The 12156-nt window shown below is 42.0% G+C and overlaps 1 long non-coding RNA gene across 1 annotated transcript; it reads left to right on the top strand.

Annotated features, from left to right (window-relative positions):
* Positions 1-472: 472 nt before the first annotated feature.
* On the top strand, positions 473-6028 carry LOC119186499 (uncharacterized). Its single transcript, XR_005111710.2, has 2 exons — positions 473-811; positions 5467-6028. It is a non-coding gene; the product is annotated as an uncharacterized LOC119186499 (long non-coding RNA).
* Positions 6029-12156: the final 6128 nt, after the last annotated feature.

The following is a 12156-nucleotide window of genomic DNA, read 5'->3' as shown; positions in this document are numbered from 1 at the left end:
ATGTACGCCAGTTAACGTATGCCATCACGACATGCTGCTGAACAATAATCAGCTGGGAAGCTTAGTGAAGTTCAAGAAAGCTTTTTTTTTCACATGCTCTCCGCTGTAGGTAGGTCCAGTTTGTTACTGCATTGATGAGAATCAACGGGATCATCGCAGAATGCTTAACTGCCATTTGCATTTCTGCGCGACTGGATGTTTACAAGCCATAAGTCAACCCCACCTGATAGCCGCCCTACGGAAGCCAGAATGGAATTTTCGGTAGCGTGAAAAAAAAAAACAATTGAGACCAATCAAACTTACTGCGTGCGTTTTTACGCGTGCAGAATATGTGAGTTTATGAATTTGAAATCGTGTGAATGAGTTTTCTTCTTTTCGCCAGTTTCGAGTTTTTTTTTCATGTGAACTTCGGTATAGTAAGCTAACTACAAGCAGCCAAGACAAGCCCATTTCGGAGTCATTAGTTGTCAATATGGCGCTTGCGGGTTGTGCGATGGGTTATGTTGCTTGTATTCTGCTACCGTGTTTATACGTCTTCTGTGTGCAGACTCTATGCCTCTTCGAACTGTGCGGCAAGTGTGAAACAGATGTGGTTCAGTAAAACTGTGAAGAGTCATTTGAAATGCGAGGTACACCAAAAGTCACGTTTTTCATTTGCGGAGATGGTTACCGCGCCGTTGTGGACAACCTCGTAAAAGGCTTCATTCCGCTGAGCGTTGCCGATATGCCAAAAGAGGCCTTTATCGGTAAAGTGAGCCGGGTAAGGACATCAAGAACAGCTGCTTTTGCAGGGATGTCCACCTTCTTTGAGGTGAGTGTCATTTTATTTTCCATGACATTTTCCCTGGCGTGCATTTAGACGAAAAAAGGAAGGCACAACAAAAACATGTTTGAGCATACGTGCGTTTTAATTTTTATGTGCCACATTTTATCCGTGTGTTGTGTATGTTGGCGTGTGGCACCTGATGCCGCGCGTTCATGTCCCATGAGATATTTCGTTCGCAATCATGACCGATCTGTATTAAAATGTCTCTATTATGTGTGGCTGCACAAAGACATAAGTTGTAGCTGCCACTGTTGATCGCGATCAAAAAACCGTATTTGGGTTGGCCCTGATGGAGCTGGAAATATCTGGTGTGAGACCTGTAGAGTTGTCAATATCTGAAAAAGTCAATGTCGCTATTCCCAATGACCAACCTGCATTACATTGCATTTACTTATTATTAGCGTGCAATAGTCACACATTCTACGTTTTCATTCCTGTGTGGTTATTTATAGTAGTCTGCTCTCCAAATTTATGTGATCTCTGATTAAACTATTTTTACTGACCTCGTGCAGATGGAGAAAAAAATGACTCGCCGTGCAACACAATCTTTCCTACTAAAGTGACTGTGAAAAGAACGTAAGAACTTAGAAGGTAAAAGTGCTTTCATAGCAAAAGTGATTTTAACAACATATACAAAATGCTACCTTCCAATGTCCTGGTTGCTTTGACAAGCCGCACGTCTATACAATAGTCGCCCATTCGAGTACATTTGCGCTAATTGGCTAGGCAAGGGTCACTCATTTTATGTCACATTTTTTTCATGTTCTGTTCGGTCGTAAAGTAGTAATTAGAGCAAAAATGATGACTGCTTCATTTGAAACGTTTAGGTACATATGTAAGCTACATCTGTACATATTTGCCATTTATATTCAGACATTTGCCAGTGTGTAGCACCAACTCACTCACTTATTTATTCACAATACTGCAGGCTAGCACAGCCCAAGCTGCAGTGGAATTACAAGAAAGGAGAATGGTACAGAATTAAATAATAACAATACTGGTACCACACTCAAATACGTCAGTTTTTGCCAGGATAATTCTTACGAAGAAAAAGAACAGCACTAATATTTAGCAACCACACTTTCGACTTAGTAATGTAAGAGTCTCAGTGATTTAGTATTCAGTACAAGAAATGTTGATCAAGGACTTCATCACAGCTGTCTGCCTTGCAACTTCTTTTACTCTCCGCCTAGAAGTTCAGTAAGCGAGTCTGCAGCAAGCAGCAGAGCGAAGAACAGGGCTGGGTGAAAGCACAGGTCTCCAAGCCAGCATTTTATGTTAGCAAAGATATGGCAATCAGAGATAGCTAAGTTGAGTATGTATGGTGTTGGCTGACTGAACTTCCTGCTGCTTCCTCTGTGGCCCCACTTTGTTTTGAAAAAAAAAAGACGGTGTCTTATGACATCTCTCTTTGCTTTTTTTTTTATTTGCGCTCTGTAGGCATTTGAGAATTAGACCTGCAATACTAGAGTGAGGGTCAAGCCATGTTCCATGAATAAGTGAGGCATAAACTCGCAAAAGCTCATGGGATACGCGCAGTCTGCACCAGCTACCATTTCAAAGGCTCTACGTGTGCTGCATCACTTTTTGAGTATTGGCGTTTATCCGTGTCGCTTGCTTTCTTCTTGATAACGCAATGCGTGTGCTGCGAATTTCTAGCGCACAATAGCATGGCTGCACCTACGACTTACAAAGAAAGAGAAGCATGTGCTGTGATTGCCAAATAGTATTTTCATTTGAAGAGGTAAACAACCGACTGAATGTGCTATCACACTTGTGTTTTAGGTGGCGCGGGCTTGGTTGTCACGTTTTTCAACTAATTTTACACTTGCATATTAACACACATCACAGAGTAATGTGCTTATTTTTACGCGTTTGCTTCAGTGAGGGCACTCAGCTGTTTTTTCATTGGCAATTGAACACTCTGTCGCTGGGTCAGATTGTTGGATATGTAGTATCTTGTATCAATGTTCACCGTGTGCAATCAGTATCATACGTTACTAAATCTGCGTGTTCAGTGGTGAGGGCCTGACAAAATGTTCAAATGTTCGTGAATGACATCGACTAGAATGCTGTGCTGAAAAAGTTCGAAAGCAAAATCTGTCTGCAGTAACTTTCATTTAGTAATGTCGAGCTTCTTAGGCGTTTCCGCATTGCATCACGTTGGTGAACAAGCTGGTATAGGCGACGCTCGCCTCACAGTCAGGCACCGTGTTTGTTAAGCCTAGTTACCTGTCCTGCTCGCATGTGCAGCAGGTCAGGTTTGAATAAATTTGCTACGAAAGAAATGCTTGGAGGAACAGTTGAAACCACGAGCAACCTATTGTATACCTGTTATATGAGTAGAGTAGGGACGCGCCCTTTCTTGTCTACAAAGCATTACTGAGACATAATTTTCTCCAACTGGTGCGAGGTCATTGCCTTCTTAACCACTACTAATTGTGCACCACTAATTGTATAACCACTACTAATTGGTGCCGTGGATTCCACAGTGTCACCCCTGGCATGATGTCGTGCGGCTGTTTTCTGCTCTGTCTTGCTATTTTCTGTATCAAGCTCAAAGCTGGCTGTACGTTGCATGGCGGCCGTGTATTTTAAAGCAAACGCCGTATGCTTGTCGTAGCTGTGTAGATAGTGATAGTGGTCGTGCTGATGAAAACTACACATCCAAACGACTATTGTACTTCAGTTTTGGCGCCTTACATTCTCTTTTGATGTGCCAATATGTTGATGGCACGTAGTCAACCTGCCATGGATGTTTGCTGGGAGCGCCTGTACGTAAATACCGAATGTGTCAAATGAAACCACCCATGCAGGATTTTCGATAAATATTACTCAACTTACGCTAGGCATCCAAAGGCTATACCACTCACAATATCTCTTCACAAAATCCACTTCAATTTTCTATCTTTGTTCCAAGGGAATCTGAACATTTGTTCCCGTTTGGCGCTGTTTTCGACAGCTGCACAGCGGACTATGATTGTGCAAGTGACTAGATTGCAACACAATTGAAAAAAAAAGCCCTTTCTGCGGCTCCAAAAACATGGCCAGTGAAACAGCTTGCCACAGATATCTTGAACTAGAAGCCGATGCAGATAGCGAATCTCATGAGTCTTTGTGGGTTTATGCCTCTCCTATTTTATCAAGGAAACACCACCTTTTATCTCCCCAAACACAGTAGACATGCACTCCTTCTTGAAGAAGGTTCACTTGAACTTCTTTGCGCTCATCAGAATGCTTCCACTGTTTGTAATGCAGCTGCATTTCTTCAGTTCTGGAGTACATCATGGTAGTGCTAGAGAAATGTCGAAATGGCACCCGTTTGTCGTTTTGTTTTCATAGCCAGTCAGCATTTTAGGAACTGACTCTGCACACAGTTCGCAGCACTGGAGTCTCTCTCTCTGTGTCCAACCATTGTATACCATCTGTGCTGTATTGAGCTGATTGCATTATTTTGGGAAATGCATCACTCAGCCTAAAAACTCTGACCCAATAATTTTCCCGAATTATCTGGTCCGTTCAGTCAACAAGACCATTGTTTTACACTTGCTTCATTCTCAGTCAGTCTTCATTGTAAATATTGTGCATCATGCTTCTAATTTCCTACACTATTGCAGTGCCTTGCTGTCATGTATTGAAAGTCGTGCTGTACACATTGCTCAATATTCGACGAATTTCAGCTGCACTTCACTGCTCAGCACCCCAAAGTTGAAATATAGTACACACTTCACCCTTATCCGAGGCATGCTTACATGGGTGCTTTGCGTCAAGAACTGAGAGCTGTGACCTCATAAGATAGACAGGCACACTAAAGAAATCGTACAACACATATGCGTTGCATCATGAAATTGCGACTCTGAAAAATATAGGCATCGTATTTCGACTCTGAAAAATATAGGCATCGTATTTTATGAGTTAAATTGTATCTCTGGAGTGTGAACATGTCAAAGCAAGCTTCTCAAGTTACGCTCGTGTTGACTGCATGTATATTACGTTCGTGAAGCAGTTTTTTTGGTAATGATTTGCATAAATTTATGTGGCTAAATCTCTGCATAAACATCAGCCTGCAAATATGGTGTGCAACAATTGCATAGTTATAAATTAAGGAGCACATGCAGCTGTTGCAATCAGCAACACAGCAGGCAGAATAATATTCGACAACTGAATATTCATGGCTACCTATGAAGTAATAGATGACTTAGTAAGGTAGTTACTGCAACTCTAGTTTTGAGGTACATGTTACTGAACGTACAGACTTCGTAGTATGTTGTGTTTACCGAAAAATTCTCAGCAAGTGCTCCTGGAGATTGAATGAAAATTCGACAAGGTTTCATGAATAGGCCCTTGCTTAGTCAGCAGTCAATGTTTGACGTGAAAGTGGAAGAAACACTGAGAATAAAAAATGCACATCTGTGCGTCTACTTATGAACTTTCATGAATGCCCATGCATACACGGCTTTATTTCGCCTTCACTCGGCAAATAGAAACACTGAAAATGGTGGTAGAGGAGAAGAGGCTACTTATTTAACACTTCTTGAAGAAAGTAGGGACGTGCTTGCTCTGTTAGAAGTGCTTACTCTGGATGTTATGGCATTTAGAGCATCACTACTGACTGGTAATATTTTTTGTTTCTATTGTAGTGGAAAATTCGCAAGGCACTGGCTAGTGGGACCATTTCTCTCGGAGTGCGGAGCGCGAGTGTGTGCACGAGCTGTAGACGCTGGACGGCTCGAGCAGTTCTGTTCCTACCGGCTGCCTGCCTACTACCTGGCGTCGCTAGGGAGTTTATTAGCAATAGAAACTGCAATAGAAACTGCAAAACTGCAGATTAATATTGCGATTCTCAGAGTTTGTCAATTGATTTAACATGTGCAGTAAACTATAATATAGACTTTATCATTGGCTCCTTAGCAAGGTGGTTCAAAATACTACCTACGTCTCTACTGAAACTCCATCTTCTCGAAATGGCGTTTTTTGTTATGTCCGTATGATAATTTTAAAATGGCAAAAGATGTCATGCCGATTGTTTGTGCACATACTCAAGCAACACATGGTGGTGTACTGAATTGAGCTTAATCCTTTGGAATAACTTTCATTTGATCCAAAGGAAAGTGTGCCAAAGTTGTCTAAAATTATGTACAAGAGCAAAAAATGCATTTTTTGTAAAATAAACCATACTTTGACTCGGTCAATAGAACACAAGACTCTGAAAAAATTAGTATAAACATCTGGTCGCTATCACTATTACATGCTACCGGGTAAAAATAAATTTTTACAAGGTAAAAAATACGTAGAAGTCTGGGACTTGGCTGGTCTTCTCTAAGTGACTCAGTGCTCTGAAATAAGGAAGAGTTTACATACACCCGCAGACCTGTCTTAATAAAAAATGGCAACGTAAATACATGGTGCAGAAAAGTTATTGTTAACCCTTATTAGGGTTAACAATAACTGTAATAATTGTAACTTCTTATTAGAAAGCAGTAACCGGGTAGATTAAAATGGCTGACTTAATAGCCCCCAAAATGTACTGCTAAAGCTTGAACAGTTTAACATCAGGTCCTTTCAGCAGGGGTGCAACAGCTGCGCCAATTGCGCCAATTTGATACAATTCCCGATTGTTGCACCAAGCTGTGCCAAATCCGTGAAATTGTTTAAATTGCACCCTGTTGCGCCAAAATGCCCAGCCAGCCTGAATTTTTTTTCAGGCGTACTAAATTCGGTGAGCAATGCAGGCCATGTCGGCCACCTGCAGCTTTACGCCATCAGTCAAAGCACGCAGACCCGAACTACAGTGTCTAGCATATACCTAAAATAATCTAGCCACCCAGACTATGCTGGTGAGACGTGATCGACCAGATAAAGTAACAGCACTGCATGCTCAATGGTCCGCTGACCGCAACAGATACGTATCAGAAGGACGGCGGAAGTTCAAAACAAAATTATGTTGATATAGCCACCAACCCTTCGCGGAAAATGTAAGTTTTCTTGCCAGAAAACGCGGCTATGGATTATTAAGGCTCGCACGAGCTCAACGTGCTGCAAATGCCGGCGTTGATTACCTTAGCAGTGGCACTAAACACGTTTTTGTCTGGAAGCTGCGTCGTCCTTGCCATGGTCTTGGCGATAGATATCTGGTACCGTCGCCGGGGCAACGGGCGCGTGCCGTTGTTACTTTATCTGGTCAAACTCGCCTTGCAAGGTAGCCGAGGCGGCACATAGCCCCACGCTGAAAAGGGTGGGTAAAAGGGGGGGGGGGGGGGAGTGGCGAGTGGTTAAAAAATTTGTTGACTTTGGTTCTAAAGCTGCTTGAGTCCCCTTTGCCGCACTAGACCGGTGCCCCCCGAAAAAGCATGTTGATATTTGCATGTTGATATACTGTTAAAGCATGTTGATATACCGGAAACTTCACATTTTGCTCAGTTACTCGTGCGTTTGTACACCGTTCAATTCTGAGTACCAGCATAATCACTGACGTATAAATAAGCTACTGGCAATCGTTTGAAGCAGTGTGTGACATTTATGCTCCTCTAAACAAACTTAATTGTGCGCCATTTTTTTCACCATCTCTACTTCTCGTTTTTACGAATGTTCCAGATTTCAAGCTCACAATATCGGCAGATTAATATTGAGATTCTCAGAGTTTGTCAATTGATTTAACATGTGCAGTAAACTGTAATATAGACTTTATCATTGGCTCCTTAGCAAGGTGGTTCAAAATACTACCTACGTCTCTACTGAAAATTTCCGTATGTGCGGCTCCACACATACGCCAATATTGGACTACGGAAAGCCATAAGATACGGAAAGTTCCACAGATAAGGAAAGCTCAGGATGCGGAAAGGTCCGCAGATAAGGAAAGCCGCATGATGCGGAAAGCTCCGCAGATAAGGAAAGGCGTATAATTATGCGGAAATGAAATGACCGTCCGAATCTAGTGCAATCTAATGTGTAAATTGAATAGACGTCCACATCTTGAGTACATGCAATACTGTGTAGAAATCACAATATTTCTTAAAGATGCATTATGAGGGATTGAATCATCGACATCTTTCCAATTGTCGTGACGCGGAAGCAAAATTATCTTTTCAATAAATTACGTTACAAAGCTACTAAATCAGCATGCTAGCAATCATAAATGGTGGTTATATTGCAACACTATAATGCAGTGTTCTATGCAAGACTTGAAGAACTTGCAAAAGAGAAGCATTAATTTACACATCAGCCCTGCTACAATGAATATCTTTTTTTATTTGTCTGTGTGCTCCAGCTGTGAATAGCAACATTGCAGTGTTGATGGTACGCAAATGAGGTGACTGCACCGTAATTTTACGAACTCGACCTAAGCCACAGGATGGTGGCACAAAACACAATGTAACAGCAATTTTGGAACAAAATCTTCAAACATAAATAATAATCATAGCACTGTGAAAGTGTGGCGCTGTATTTATCTCATGAACGCCTTGTGGAGATCGGCGACATGCTGCTTGAGGCTCCGGCACCACTGTAGATATCGGAGGTCACTGCCATAGAACTTATGTGTCCTTCATAGGCTTATTATTATTATTATTATTACGTTAAGTTTTATTGGCGCAAGGGCATCTAAGGCCAAAGAGTGCCAGTACAAGTGTTGTTTCATTTCGGTTATTAGTTTAAAAATTAAAACAAATGATGAGTAGCAAATATCTATGAACCATTTAAAACACGGTGCATTTAAAAGGAATAACACTTTGTTAAAACCTTCATTTCGTTGGCTGAAGTCTCTGATAATAAATTAGTCTGCAAGGCCTAAGACCCTCGCAGCTGAAGTCCTTGCCTGGGCAAGAACTGCGAAGGCTCAGACATATTTTTATGCACCAGGCGGTACCTCACACTTGAGGCGCAGCCTGGTGGCTAGGATGGAATGATATCATTGTTAAAATTTGACCTTCCCAAGATAATGAAGAAGTCTCTTAAGGTCAACCACTGCATCAAGTGATAAAAAAAGCGCTGGATGAAGTGGGATATGATACCGATAGAGCTCCCTGAAACGGGTCAGTCATGCTTGGTGAAGCACAGGACATTGTATGAGGACATGCACAACGGTTAGACTCTCTCCACAGTGTATACATGTAGGTGGATCAGTACCTGTCAAAAGGTGTTTATCTGTAGCACAAGTGTGGCCTATTCTGAGCCGTGTTAGAGTGACTTCGGCGATTTTGTTCAATTATTGCGGGATAACTTTTCTCAGCTGGGTTTTACAAGGTGGAGTTTGTTGTCGACTTCTCTGTCCCATTCAGCTTGTCAGCGGTTGCGCAGACCTCTACGTACAACAGGTTCTAGATCTACACCCGGAACAGTGGTTTTATCTATGGTTTGCCGACCAGCGGCTTGTCGTGCATTCTTGCCCACTATTTCATTGCCCACAATTCCAGAATGACCTGGAACTCAGCAAATAACAATAGAAAGTTTTAAGTTGTAGGCTGCATAGATTTCGTTAAGGAGCTTGTTGAAAGTAGGGTTCTTGCTGTACTTGCCACAAGACAGGGCCCTGACAACACCTAAAGAATCTGTGTACACTATAGACTTTTGTATCTTGTGTTGTTTAATGTGTTGTATAATAAGCAGGATACCGTAGGCTTCCGCTGTGAAAATGCTGGTATGCGTATGCATGGTTCTGGTGTCCGAGAACTTTTGTCCGTAGGCTGCACAAGATACAGATGTTTGAGACTTTGAGCCATCAGAGAAGAACGTGGTTGAACGATATTTGTGTTCAAGGGCCAAGAAATGTTGCTCAATGAGTGCACTTGGACAATTTTTCTTTATGATGTCTATGAAAGACCAGTCACAAGTGACTGGACATTGCTGCCAGAGAGGGATGTGTTCGACATGGTCACTTTCCTCCAAGTCATTGAAAACAATTTCAAGTTTTTCTACTGCAGGTTTTATTGCCAATAGAAACGGTGGGGCGATAAAAGGACGGTTTGGGTATAACTAGGTAGTAGACACATCGTTCATAAGTGTTTTGCATGGGTGCTGCTTCAGAGACATGATCTTAACTGCATAGTTGACTCTTAGATACGTGCGCTGATAGTCTAGTGGCCACTGATCTGACTCTGCATAAAAGCTGTGAATAGGGCTGGTACGGAAGGCACCAAGTGCCAGCCGGATACCTAGGTGGTATACAGGGTCCAACATTTTCAGTGCTGTCCTTGAAGGTGACTGATAAACTATGCATCCATAGTCTACGCCTGACAGAACCAAGCTTCGAAACAGAGATATGAGACAGTGCCTGTCTGTCCCCCATGACTGATGTGATAAAATCTTTAAAAGGTTCATGGTCTTGAGACATTTTAACTTCAGCTGTTTTATGTGCTTGATGAAGGTGAGTTCGGAATAAAAAATTACACCAAGGAATTTTTGTTATTTCGTGATAACTATGTTTTGTCCATTCATTAGTATGCAGGGGTCAGGATGCACACCTCGTTCGTCGTATCGAGAACAGCACACTAGTAGTCTTGTCAGTGTTAAACTTAAAACCATTCTCGTCAGCCTATTTTGCAAGTCGGTTAACACCTAACTGTATCTGGCGTTCGCATACAGTCAAGTTACACGATTTGAAACTAATTTGAATGTCGTCCACGTATTCAGAGTACGATATCGCAGGTGGAATAACAGAGCGAAGAGAGTTCATTTAAACTATAAATAATGTGCAGTTAATACTCCTCCCTGCGGCGCTCCATTTTCTTGAAGAAATGTGCGCGATCACACAGTACCTATTCTTACACGTAACTTCCTTTCAGACAGGTAATCTTTTAAGATGGTAATCAACCTGCCACATATTCTGAAAGACAGTAGATCTTGCAGGATTCCGTATCGCCAGGCAGTATCATATGCCTTCTCAAGATTAAAGAAAACAGATAGACAGTATTGATTGTGTACAAACGCGTCACGTATATACGACTCGAGGAGGACAAGATTGTCGGTTGTGGATCTACCTGTATGGAAACCAGACTGGCACGGGTCCAATATGGCATTGTATTCCAAGTAATAGACCAAGCGGCAGTTAATCAATTTTTCAAACACTTTGAGTAGGCAGCTTGTGAGGGCGATAGGCCTGTAACTATTTACCGAAGAGGGATCTTTGCCCTGTTTCAGGATTGGTAGTACTATTGCCTCTTTGCAAGCAGAGGGTATTTTGCCGGTATTGAAAATCTTGTTGTAAAGTGCTAAAAGGCAGTTCAGAGTTTCATCAGAGAGATTTCTGATCATTTCATAAGTAATTGTATCAGAACCAGGAGCAGAACTTTCACAGGAACGAAGGGCGAGCTTCAGTTCATATAGTGTTAGTGGTTTATTGTATCCGTCTGATACAGGCTTGTTCCGGCACAGAGGTACACTTTCAGCTATGCTTTTGTGGCGTAAGAACTTAGTTGTATAGTTTTCTGAGCTTGACATTTTCTCGAAGTGTTCGCCACGAGCATTTGCCTGTTCTTCTATTGTATCACCGCCGTCATTCACCAAAGGGAAGGGATTTGGGCCTTGTCCTTTAAGTTTATGCACCCTATTATAAACCTTGCTGACGTCTGTGTAGGAGTTTATTGAGGATATATAGCGTGTCCAGCTTTCCCGTTTGGCTATACGGCGAACACGCCTGCCATTCGCTTTGCAACTTTTAAAGGTTATCAAGTTTTCTGCTGTTGGGTAGCGAGAAAAGGTCCTCCAGGCTTTGTTTTACCGTTTTTTAGCCATTTCGCACTCCCGATTCCACCATGGCTTTGTGTTAACCTTATCATTCCTGGACTGCGGTATGCACTTTTTTGCACAGGTAAGAACATATTCAGAAATATAGTCGGCCATCTCTTCTACTTCCAAATGGTCTACCTCTTCGAGGTGTAGTGTACATAGCTCTCTGAATTTCACCCAGTTTGCAACATGAAAGTTCCACTTTTTAGGATAAGACAGCCGGTCATCCCTTTGTTTTGTTACTTAAAGAGTTGGAAAATGGTCACCTCCATATGGATTATTAATAACTTTCCACTCTAAGTAAGGTAGGAGTGACGGTGACCCAATGGCTAAATCTATGCATGAATATGTATTGTGTGTGGTACTGAAGTATGTTGGCTCTGCCTTATTGAGCAGACAGGCTCCAGATGCGAGAAGAAAGTTTTTTATTGCACGACCTCTCGCGTCACATTTGGTATCACACCATAGCAAACTGTGAGCATTAAAATCTCCAATTAACACATATGGTTCTGGAAGCTGATCAATAAGCTTTTTGAACTCAGTTTTAATGAATGGTTCGTCAGGAGCTAAGCAGATCGAGCAGATAGATATAAGACGGTTGAATAGAA

The sequence above is a fragment of the Rhipicephalus microplus genome, chromosome 4 (assembly GCF_043290135.1).
Source record: "Rhipicephalus microplus isolate Deutch F79 chromosome 4, USDA_Rmic, whole genome shotgun sequence".
NCBI classification, from domain to species: domain Eukaryota; kingdom Metazoa; phylum Arthropoda; class Arachnida; order Ixodida; family Ixodidae; genus Rhipicephalus; species Rhipicephalus microplus.
This window is presented reverse-complemented; position numbering and strand designations above follow the sequence as displayed.